Genomic DNA, 13,156 nt, shown 5'->3' on the forward strand with positions numbered 1-13,156 from the left:
TCTCTCTCTCTCTCTCTCTCTCTATATATATATATATATATATATATTATGGTCCACATTCTATACATTAAAATGTTAATACATGCTTTATAAAAAAAGTAATTATTCATATATAGAGAGTGTCCTATAGATGCATGTTTTCTACTTCCAAAAATAAGTAAAGCATGTATTAACATTTTAATGTATAGAATGTGAACTATAAATAAAATATTTCAATGATATATATATATATATATATATATATATATATATATATATATATATATATATATATATATATATATATAAAACAATTTAAAAATATTTATAATAATAATAATTATTATTTATATATAGAGAGTTTTATAAATGTATGTTTTCTACTGCCAAAAATAAGTAGGGCATGTATTAACATTTTAATGTATAGAATGTGAATCATAAATAAAATATTTCAATGTCAACTATATATATATATTATATAAAACAAAATAAATATATATTTACTAGTTAAAATGTTTAATACTGATTTTATATATACTATATAAATAAAGAGAAAATTATTATTCTTTAAAAGCAGTGGTCCATCCGTACACGGTAGTAATTTCGGAATTCAAGCTTCTCTGATCTATAATGAATTAATAAAAGCCTTTCCGTAGAAATCACATTAGAGAAATTTTTTGCCGACACTTTTTGAACCAAAAAGTGTGGTTCATCATGGAAAATGCTTAAATAGAGAGCAATGTAGAGACCATGATTTCAAGTAACGGCTATATTTAAATAATCATTTCAAGTAACAACTTATTCTATTAATAAGTTTTTAAATGAAATTTATAATTAAATCATTTTTTAATATAGAGTTGAAACGTAACACACACACACACAATTGAGGCATATGCATATATGTTTTCTACTTCTAAATACAATTGAGGCATGCATTAACAAAGTGTAGAATGCCAATCATAAATAAAATATTTCAATTTCAATTATATGTATATATAACAAAAACAATTTTATATAGAAGAGTTCTATGCATATATTTTTTCTACTTCCAAATATGATTGGGACATGTATTAATATTTTAATGTGTAGAATGTGAATTGTAAATACAAAAAATTTAATATAGATTTTATGTATAAAGAGATAGAATTCACACACACACACACACACACATATATAGATTGAAATATTTGTTTTTGAGAGATTTACAATTCATTCATTTTTTAATATAGAGTTGACATGTAACATTTTTAATATTAATAACAAAAATTATATATTGAAAGAAAAATCCATCTTAATTTCAACTATACAGAAATCTACCTTAACATATTTATCAATATAATTATACTTCAAACATATTAATTATAATGTTGTCCACTTGGGGTAGCTCAATTGGCAATGGTTGTGGAAATGAAGTCTCATCAAATTGGAATTCATGGGTTCAAATCTTGTGCTATCCCTCCATCAGGATGAGAAGTTAGACATGATGAAGATGTAGTCCTACCAAGCTTACAAAAAAAAACATGTTGATTATAATGTTATTATAAGTAAATTCATATTTTATAAATTTATATGAATAAAATAATTATATAATTTTACTTATATGAATAAATATTTGTATTTAGTGTATCTTTAACATAATTATCATTTGTAATAAAAAAACACTCTTAAGGGGAAGGTTTTGTTCCACACCACTTCTTTATAAAATGGGAGACAAAAGGAAGATGTAGTCCTACCAAGCTTACAAAAAAAACATGTTAATTATAATGTTATTATAAGTAAATTCATATTTTGATAAATTTATATGAATAAAATAACTATATAATTTTACTTATATTAATAAATATTTGTATTTAGTGTATCTTTAACATAATTATCATTTGTAATAAAAAAACACTCTTAAGGGGAAGGTTTTGTTCCACACCCTTCTTTATAGAATGGGAGACAACAAGAATTTGTTCACTTCTTTATAAAATGGGAGACAAAGGCAATTTGTTCACGGAAAAAGTTTTTAAAATATTTTTAAAAGGTGTGGAATTAATTTTTAATTGTTAATTATTGTTGTTTAGTAATGGGCATAGTCTAACTTATAGACAAAATAACCCTTTCACATGAATTCATCAAAATCCGACAATGATGAAGATGTAGTCCTACCAAGGTTACAAAAAAAAATGTTAATTATAATGTGATTATAAGTAAATTCATATTTTTATAATTTTATATGAATAAAATAATTATGTAATTTTACTTATATGAATAAATATTTGTATTTAGTGTATATTTAACATAATTATCATTTGTAATAAAAGAAACACTCTTAAGGGGAAGGTTTTGATGCGCACCACTTCTTTATAAAATGGGAGAAAAGGAAATTTGTTCACGGAAAAAGTTTTTAAAAATATTTTAAAAATGTGTGGAATTAATTTTTATTTGTTAATTATTGTTTTTTAGTAATGGGCATAGTTTAACTTATAGGAAAAATAGCCCTTTCACCTGAATTCATCAAAATCTGGCAATGATGAAGATGTATTCCTACCATGATTACAAAAAATGTTAATTATAATGTTTTTTTTTTTTTACAATAACGGCTAGATTTATTTAAGATTCGAAAAAACAGTTGCCGAGGGCTTTAATAGGGCTACTCTGTGTTTCCTTGTTCCAGATTTTTCTTTCGTTTTGATAGGAGGCGAGGAGAGTACATTTAGCTTGTGATAAGTACATTGATGGGATTACACTGTGTTTGCAGAGAATGGCTTGAATATGCGCTTGATCTGGTTTTAGAGTGGTATCTTGATTTTCCATTGCATTTGCTTACCACATCTTAACTCTGCTTCCTAGCTTACAGAGAGGAGACCCATCGCATTGGACTTTCATTGCCGAGTCTTCCAATAGCTCATTGCTTGTTTTCTTTTGGTTTGTCCGGTGGATTCTTACTTTGTGCTCAAGTTTTCCAAGTGAGGTGTCAACATTGCCGGCATTGCTTACCGTTTCATCATAAATTGCAACAAAGGCCTTTCTGTTATCTAAACTAGCCTTGATGTATCCCTCGTGAACCCCCCCAGCACGTACCCAACTGAATGTAGAATGACGCACCAATGAATTCCAACAAAGAGCAGAGAGCGAAAATGATGGGGTTGTGTTCTAATTTTTTCCTTGTAGATGAGTCCGAGTCTCCTAACAGCTGCCAGCTCATTTTGTTCTGGTCCCGAAGCTCTGGGTATTAGAGAGTAATCTGAAACAAAGGATTGCTCAGAGAAACAGGGTTCCAGTCTTCTCCAGAATTATGGAATGCTGCAGTTCAATTCAATATCATTTACTAACAGTGATCCCCTACTCCGAAGAGAGCCTAGATTGGCTTCCAAGTCTGCCTATGAGTTTAACTTCCTTAGAATATGAAAGAAAGAGATTTTGTGAAACTTGGGAAAAACTAGCCTGATTGTTTTGAGTGTGGAGGCTAATTGTACCTGAGAAGGGTTCTTTTGAGTGTTCATAGCATGGATAATTAGTCTAGAGTCTCCAAAGACTAAGATGGATAAGAAATTCCTCTTGATAGCCAGATTTAGACCCTGCCACAGAGAAAGAGCCTCCGCTCTGTTGTTTGTTTCATGGCCCATACCCCATGAAAAACGCAGCTCAATTGAGCCTCCAAGACTCAAGATAACTCCACCGCCACCTGCCACTCCTGGGTTACCTTTAGAGGGCCCATCAAAGAAAAGGCAGTGATCATCTAGAGTTGATCTCCATTTAATGAATTCCTGTTCTTCCAGATGAATTTCCCAATGAGAAAAGGCTTTTGCAGGAGGAATGGGTCTATCCTGATGGTTTGGAATTAGATCTTTTAGCCATTTGATCTTCCTCGCTGTCCAGAATCATACCATTTCTTATGGCGGGTTTTGCTTCTAAGGCCTTACCCAACAGAGCTTTGATTTTAGTGATAATTCTGACAGGATTACAACTCTCCTCCCTGAAAATTTTGTTGTTCCTCTCTAGCTACAATTTCTAGCATTTGAATTTGGAAATCAACATCCAACTAGTCTTGAGAAGGCTGCTTTTGGAGAGACAGAACAGGGATAACTTGGCCCAGTTTCTTAGCAAGTCTAGAATATTTCCGGAAAGCTCTATTTTGTCAGGTCCTAACATCAGGACACCCCTCCAAAATTCGTGAGCAAAGGGGCACATTAAAAACAGATGATTAGTCATTTATTCATCCAAAACACAGAGAGGGCACCTGGAGGGTCCTTCCATTCCACGCCTTCTCAAGTTATCTCTAGTGAGGATACTTTTATGCGCCAATGTCCAGCAAAAGAAGTCAATTTTGGATTGAGTTAGCTCTGGGGGAACGTTTGGGACAACCATCATACTTTTGTAACCTTTTGCTGTTGAATATGAGCCTAAAAGTTATCCCCACCCTCTTTTGTCCATAGAAGATGCCTTTAAAGGAGATTTTCCTTGGAGCAAATCTAGTAATAAAGTGGCTTCACCATCCAGCCATTGAGGGACCTCCCCTATATTCCAACCATCCCAAAGACTTCCTGCATCATCAGTCCAATTGGAGATGTCCCAAAGGGTTTTCAGATTGCTGGCTTGAAGCCAAACTCTGATATTTACAAGTTCTTTGATCTGATTCAAGGGTTGATCTCGGAGGATCGAATCTTCCCAAATTATTTCTTTTTCCCATTACCTGGGATCTAGTATAGCTTGTGACTGAAATGCTCCATAGCTCTGAGACAAAGTTTGAATACCGGTGATCCTTTGGTTATTCTTGGAGGTTGGTACAAACACCTCAAGCGCTGCCCATGAAAATATGTTTTCCACTGAACTCTCTTGCTTTAACTAGGATTCCCAGAAACATTGTTCCAAAGGAGCTTGGAGCCCATAGAAAGATTTTGGGCTGCCAGATCATGCATTTGGAGACCTCCTTCCAAGAATGGCTTCTTAAGAGTGACCCAGTTTACTAAATGGAGCCTTCTTTCATTATCCCCCCGCCCCTCTTGCAGAAATCTTCTCAGAAGACCGTCCACTTTACTAACAAAGGTTTTAGGGGCAAGTAGAATGGAATTCTGATATAAAGGTAGACTTATGAGAACATATTTCATCAGGATTATCTTCCCAGCATTATTCAACCATGAGGCCCCCCAAGCTTGTATTCTGAGTTTTAGCTTGTCTAGCAGGGGCATCCAGTGAGCTACTTTAGGATTTGATTTGAAGATTGGAATCCCAAGATACTTAAATGACTCCCAGGTCAGGATTCCTTCCATTTCTAATAGCCTTGTTATGTTTGTCAATTCCTTGATCGAGCAATTCTAGCCATATCTTGTGCTTTGTAGATAGTTGATCTTGCTGCCCGAAACCTCCCTATAAATGTCCAACTCCTTCTTGAAGGACCTAGAAGAATTTATGCTAGCTCCTCCAAGAAATAATGTATCATTAGCAAACTGGGCATGATTTATGTCTTTAACATTGTTAGCCATCCTAAGGCCTGGCAGTGTTTGGATCTGTTGACAGTAGCCTATTTGGAAGCTGAGCACCGAAGCTTGAATGGTGTACAGAAGCGGGGACAATGGGAAACCTTGTCTTAGCCCCCTCGAGGCTTGGAAGAATTCGGTTGATTGAACATTAACCAATGGCGCTATCCAAGGGGAGGCTATGCAGGTTTTCACCCAATTCATGAGAGCTTTTGAGAAGCCAAATTTCTCCATCACAGAAAACAGGAATTCATGTCTCACCCTATCAAAGGCATTTGCCAAATCTAGCTTAATCACCATACCTTTCTCTTTTCGATGACAGCTTGAGTGAATTGCTAATTGCACCAGCACAATATTGCCAAGAATCTTTCTCCCTTTGATGAATCCTCCTTGGTTTTCAGGGATGATGACTGACATAATTTTCTTAAGACGGTTGGCTATTATTTTGGTAACCAGCTTATAACTTGTATTACACAGAGAGATGTGACAGAATCAAGATCATGAGACCTTAAATGACTTATCATTGAATGATTTGATATCGATTGGGCTATATCTAATTATGTACACCTATTTTATTCTTTAAATGTCATGATCTGGGTTTATATGAAGTCCGGAATTGTAGCAAAGTTATGAGCCAATATTTGCAGATTTGTATGTTGGTTCGTCTTGGTAAAATCACGTGTACACGCTGGTTCTAATCTTCCAAGTAGCATATACAAAAGAAAATCCTTTTTCTTTAGATCTGACTAATCTATCTAATCAGTTCTGTTGTTTTATTGTTGTTTGTCAATGAAGTCTTCTTAGATCTGAATGTAAAACTTAATGCATAAGGAGTTTGGTAGTTGATGGATTGATTGTATAAGTGAGAAGGGTGATCTCTGCTGCTGCCTATTGTTGGTGATCTCTGCTGGCTGCCTATTGTTAGTATATTGCTGGTTGGTACAGACTTGATTAGAAGTTTTATGTTTTAGTATTTTTGAAGGTATGTGCAAGTTTGATTACCAGAAGTAGTGTATACACGTAGGTTGGGTTCAATAAAGTAGCCTGTACATTCTGATGCATGATTTTTGAGATTATAACTGGTTCTGAATGATGATGCATGTTTCTGGGTTCATCATCTTATTCTGGTGACAATGATCTGATTTTTCAGATTAACTAAATGTTGGTTGATGCAGATTAAGTTTCAAAGTTGTTGGGTGTGGAGCTTGATTATCTTCTGTATTCAAAGGTTTCAGCTAAATGTATACCCCAGGAAGATTGTACACCCCTCCACGCAGGGGGGGACTTGTCCCCCCGCGGGGGTTCAGGGGGGCCTATCCTCCCCAGCTGGGGGGTCCGGGGACCAGTGGTCCCCCGACGAGGGTTCGGGGGTAGCGCCCCCGAAGCTAAAAATAGATGTAAAATTGCCTTGTAAAAGTCTAGTAATTTCTAGTCAATCTGGGCCGTTCAGTAGGAGAATGATTTGACAGTAGAATCTATGTTTAATTTAGGGTTTTTTTCCCTAGAAGGAAACCCCTCACTATATATGAGGGAATTGTATTGCATATATGGAGATCTGTATTCTGAGTGAGGAAGAGAAAGTAGATTGAGAGCGAAGAGGGAGTTACAACGGATCTGTTGTAGGTTGTATCTCTTCAGTTTGCTGGATAATATAAAAGGAAGGACTGGTTGTTTCTCTGTGGACATAGCCCAAACTGGGTGAACCATGTATATATGTGTCTCTCTTGTTTTATGCATTTTCTGTGTTTATATTTCTACAATATTTTATGTGTTCCATTGCTCTGTAATATTTAATTTTCTAACAATTGGTTTCTGAGCCGAAGGTCTATTTGGTTGATAAACTCGCAGGAGAGAAGGGTTCCTGGTTCGAGTGGGAGAAATGGCGGAAGATGGTAGGTTTAGGGTCGAGAAATTCAACAGCCAAAACTACCATCTATGGAAGATGCAGATGGAAGATTATCTGTATCAGAGAGATCTGTACCTACCATTGAGCGAAAAGACAAAGAATCTGATGAGTATGATAGACACAGAATTGAATATGCTCAACAGAAAGACACTTGGAACAATACGATTGTGCTTAGCAGTGTCAGTAGTGTTTACTATTTCAAAGGAAATGACAACAGAGGGTTTAATGTCAACATTGGCCAAACTATATGAAAAACCCTCTACCTCAAATAAGGTATTTCTTATGAATCATTTATTAAATATGAATATGTTAAAAGGTGGATCTGTTGCAGACCATTTAAATGATTTTAATACAGTTACAAGTCAGTTAAGTTCTGTAGGGGCAATTTTTGATGATGAAGTTAGGGCTCTGTTATTTCTATGCTCATTGCTAGAAAATTGGAATGGTTTAGTTATGGCCATTAGTAACTCTGTCTCTGGAACTAGTACTTTAAGGTTTGATGATATTGTCGATGCAATCCTTAGCGAGGAAATGCGACGGAAAAGCTTCGGTGAGACATCAAGTAATGCTTTGACTGCAAAGACTAGGGGAAGAAAAATGGAAAGAGGAAAGAGCCCAGGATATTACAGTGAGTCACAAAAAGGTAGATCCAAGTCCAGATCGGGGATAGTGTGCTGGAAATGTTGGAAGAAAGGACACCTGAAGAAAGACTACAAGTCTCGGAAGGGAAAAGAAGGAGACGCACAACAAGAAACTAATCATGAAGCGAATGTAACAAGTGATGTGTTGCAAGATGCTTTGATTCTTTCACTAGAAAATATTATTGATGCCTGGGTGGTAGATTCAGGGGCCTCATTCTATGCCACAACTAATAAGAAACATTTTCATGATTATGTTCAAGGAGATTTTGGAAAATTTGGATTGGGTGATGATAAACCCTGTAAAATAATTGGAATGGGTACAGTTTTCATAAAATAGTAGAATGGAAATCAATGGCTATTGAAGGAGGTAAGGCATGTTCCAGATCTGAAGAAAAATCTGATTTCAAGAGGGCAGTTGGGAGGTGAAGTTTGCGTAACTACTTTCACAGATAAAACCTAGAAGGTCACTAAAGGATCCCTGGTAATAGCGAAAGGAGGAAAGGTTGGTACATTGTATTTATGCAATAGTATTTCTAATTTTGTTAATGCTTTAACCTCTATTAGAGAAGATACGACATTGTGGCATCATAGGCTTGGGCACATGAGTGAGAAGGGGATGCAAATTCTTCACTCAAGAAATTTGTTGTCAGGTTTGAGGCATGTTGATTTAAAATTCTGTGAGAATTGTGTTTATGGAAAACATAAGAGAGTCAGATTCCTTAGAATTGGGAAAGAAAAGAAGAGCGAAAAAATAGAGCTTGTGCATACAGATGTATGGGGACCCGCTCAGGTATCATCTCTTGGTGGCTCTCATTATTATGTTACTTTTGTTGATGATGCAACTAGAAACCTGGATTTATTGTATTCGAAATAAATTTGATGTATTTGATACTTTCAAGAAATGGAAAGCTTTGGTTGAAAATGAGATAGGAAAAAGGTTGAAGTGTCTTAAATCAGATAATGGAGGTGAATATTGCAACAAAGAGTTTGATAGGTACTATTCAAAGTATGGAATTTGTAGAGAGAAGACAGTTCCAGGAACACCACAAGAAAATGGCGTGTTAGAAAGGATGAACATGACAATCATGGAGCGTGCAAGGTGCATGAGATTGCATGTAGGATTGCCTTTACAACTTTGGGTAGATGCTATAGATATTGTTGTTTATCTAATAAACATAGGGCCTCCAAGTTCCTGGGATGGTGGTATTCCAGAGGAGGCATGGACAGGTAAAAAGGTAAACTACTCTTTTTTAAAGACTTTTGGTTTTGAAGCCTTTCTCCACATTAATAAAGAAAATAGAACAAAACTTGAGGTAAAATCAAAGAAATGTACCTTTATTGGATATGGTGTTAATGATTTGGGTTATTGCTTTTATGATTATGAAAAACAAAAAATCATTAGGAGCAGAGACGTCATATTCAATGAAAAGGTCTTGTATAAGAATCAGTTGCAGGAAAAGAAATAGGAAAAAGAAAACAGAGAATACTTAGTGCTTGATGAGATCACAGAAAAAATAATGGTGCCTGAAAATCATAATGATCAACAACCAGAACAACAACCACAACAGCAACAAGCACTTCAAACACCTAAAAGTGGTGTTAGAAGATCTGCCAGGATGAGTAGACCCCATGAACGATACTCTCCTTCATTATATTATGTATTTTTGACTAATTCTAGTGAACCAGAATGTTATGAAGAAGCAGTGCATGTAGAAACCATGAAGAAGTGGGAGCAAGCCATGAAAGAAGAGATGGAATTATTAGCACATAAACAGACTTGGGACTTAGTCAAGTTGCCTGCAGGTAAAACAACATTACATAATAAATGGGTTTACAAGTTGAAGGAAGAAGATGGAGGTAGAAAAAGGTATAAAGCTAGACTTGTGGTGAAAGGGTTTGCAGAAAAAAAGGGTATATACTTTAATGAGATATTTTCTCCTATTGTGAAAATGACTTCAATCAGAGCTATTCTATGTCTAGTATTAGCGGAATAATTGCGTCTTGAGAAGTTAGATGTAAACACAACCTTTCTCCTGTTGTAATGTATCTTTGGATCATAGGGGGGAATGTTAGATGATCCAAAAATAAAATATTATCATAGGTCATAAAGTTGGAATAAAATAATTATTAATTTAAGATATTAAATTAATAATTATTATTCTAGAATATTTAATTATTTAATGAAGACATTTAGAATTAGTATATTGTTGTAACAAGATATGACTCTCCAAATGTGTCGTATCTTAGGCTCTATTTTAGGATATTTGTTAGCTAGTTGTTTTGAATAACATTTATTGTAAATGGGCACTTGTTATTTAATAAGCGATCCATAATTAGAGGTAGTTAGGACATTGAGCTTATAAATAGCTCATTGCAAGAGTGTTTGGTTGTTCAGGTGTAAACTCTTGCAAAATCAAATATGTAATTGTTTTTTCTAATTAATGAAATTATGTGTCTGAGGAAACTTCTACCATTATTGTGGTATCAAAGCTCTAGTAATGATGTAATGGATGTGAGGAGGAGATTCCAACTCTACAAGTTTTTGGAAAACTCCATTGAATTGATCAGCGAATGATTGGTATGAAAATTGTCAAGTTTTTTTTTCAAAAGAAAAGAAATTTTACTATTTTATTGATTTTAGATTTTTAAATCTGAAAATCAATTTTTTGTATTATTATCAAAATTGTTGTGTCTTGAATTTGTATTATTTTCTCTGCTTCAATTTCTGCCAAACTTCTGCTATTATTGTGGAGCTAGCGCAATATTTAATATTTGAGGGGCCGCGACAGCACCTGGCTATTACGGACAACAAAGCCATCATATTCCTCACCTGCCCCATATTCTCATTCATCATTACTGCCATTTCATCCAAAATGTCTCCCATTTCATCATCATCGTCTTCATAAACTCCTGCATCATATAGGAATCTCTTGTTCTCATCTGAAAAAACTGGACAAGCCTCTTGGATTGCTTGAAACTACTTCTTAGACTCCTCTACTACCTTTGCATTCCTTGAGGCAGACCACCTATCCAGGTGCCATCTCATTGCAAGCTTCTTGTAAGCAGCCCTAAGTTCTGAAGAAGTACAATCGGATTTAACCCCCATTACTGAGTAAAAGTCTTTAATTTCTCCATCAACCCCAGACATTATGTCTGGTTCAATTTGCAGAGAAATACAAAACTGCATAAACCGCAGAAAAGCGTGAATCGTCTCACAACTCAAACCACAGAAAATAGAAATACAATTTGCAAAGAAGCGTGAATTGTCTCATAACTCGGCATAAACAACAAAAAATAGAAAAGAACAGAGGCAAAAACATTAGAGAAGACTGCCATCAGAGGGTGGGTACCGAGAGAGACAAGCAGAAGCAAAGAAAAGACAGCACTGGTGATGTAATGCATACGCGCGCACATGTGTCATTCAAATCGAGAGGGCCAGTTCATCAAGAAAGTGCAGGGCTAAACTTATGGAAGCCGAATGTGGACATTGATGATAACAAATTTGGGTAATAAATGAGAGTGGAAAGCTGATGGGTATTCCCTAATAAATCACTAAAGAAGAAGATAATGATTTCAGAATTATGCACTAAAGCCTCCTCGAAGCTCAGACAAACCACCGTCTACTCCAGCTAGCAGACAATGTCAACAAGTGTAAAGAAAAATTTGATCGCTCCTCCAAAGTAATGACTCCTAGAAAATGTCTTTCTTCTTGCTTTCCAGTGTAATCAAATTTGTAAATTTTGTGGAGAAATAAGGAATATTGTATTTTGGAGAGATATGGTAATTTTTTTTAATTTTGGGAATTTATTATTTGTGGAGTAATAAGGTCATTTGTAAATTTTTGGAGTAATAAGGGGATTTTAATTGTAATTTTTGGAGGGATAAGTGTAACTCAAGGTAATTTTACTTTGAGTGGGGGTAACTTTTTTTTACCAAGTTTTGCAAGAGCATCGTTGTAAAAATCAAATTTTGAAAGTTACCTTGTAATTTTTTTGAGAAATTGACTAGAGCCAAGTGCAAAGCTCAGTCATTTTTCTCCTGCTTCAATGACTATATGAGGGTCAAGGCCAAGCCCTAATATATCGTTCTTTATTGCGTTGTGTGTTGCATGTTGTGTTTCCCATCTTGATATTTTTTTTCTTCTGAGTCTGACTTTTGGTGCGAAGCTTCAACGCTACAATGTCAAAGTTGATTAATTTGTTTTCTGATTCCGACAAACTTGAATGTACAAAATCCTATAAAACATGGCAATGCCTCATTGAAAGCACTCTCATTTATAATGAATTATGGAAGGGTATATGTGATGGTGATATTAAACTGAATAAACCCACAGATGCAACTACACTAGCAAAATGGGAAGTTAAGAATGCCAAAGCATTAGCTCTCATTAAATCTTCTGCCAATGATGAAATGTATGTCCTATGTCCATATAGAAAATGCTACAGATGCATGGTCTGCTTTGAAAACTTTTAAATACCTCTTTGATACTCAACCTGAATCAAAGAAAGTTGATCTACAATTAAAATTATTGCAACAAAAATTGACTGAAGGTGGTGATGTTCTTGAATATATATCAAGACTTAAGAATATTAGGTAGGAAATCATTAATGCTGGTTTTCCAATAATAGATGATAGTTTTATGGTCACAATTGTAATTGCTGGAGTTCCTTCTCCTACATGCATTTTTTGGAGACTCTACAATTAACTTAGAAATTAGAGAAACCAAAGTTTGATGAGATTTTCGAAATGTTGACCCAACATGATAAAACCTTTGGGAAGAAGAAGAAAGTTGGTGAAGATGTTTTTTTCATAGAGGCCAGCACTAGTAAATCATCGACTGATAGTTCTCGAGGCAAAGGTAGAGGGAATTTCAATTAGAATCAAGTAGCACATAATGTAAAAAGTTGAGGTCGAAGCCAAAGCAGAGGAAACAACTTTGATAGAGGTAATAGTTCAGGAAGGAATGGTTTTCAAGGTAGAGGAAACAACTTTGATAGAGGTAATAGTTCAGGAAGGAATGGTTTTCAAGGTAGAGGAAACAACCAAGGAAGAGGCTATTTTCAAGGACAAGGAAATAATAATCAAGGTAGAGGAAAACCTCAAAAGAGAAGTCAAAGCAGAGGAAGAGGACAATGTTCAGGAAGAGGAAGAGACTTAAGTTAAATTGT

The 13,156-nt window shown here is 35.0% G+C and overlaps 1 pseudogene; it reads right to left on the reverse strand.

The window, feature by feature from the left end:
* Positions 1-11,136, reverse strand: part of LOC149152253 (boron transporter 1-like) — a 49,434-nt pseudogene extending 38,298 nt beyond the window's left edge.
* Positions 11,137-13,156: the final 2,020 nt, after the last annotated feature.

This window comes from Pinus tabuliformis, chromosome 9 (genome assembly GCF_031772625.1).
Source record: "Pinus tabuliformis cultivar Carrire ecotype Pingquan chromosome 9, CPIR1, whole genome shotgun sequence".
NCBI classification, from domain to species: Eukaryota; Viridiplantae; Streptophyta; class Pinopsida; order Pinales; family Pinaceae; genus Pinus; species Pinus tabuliformis.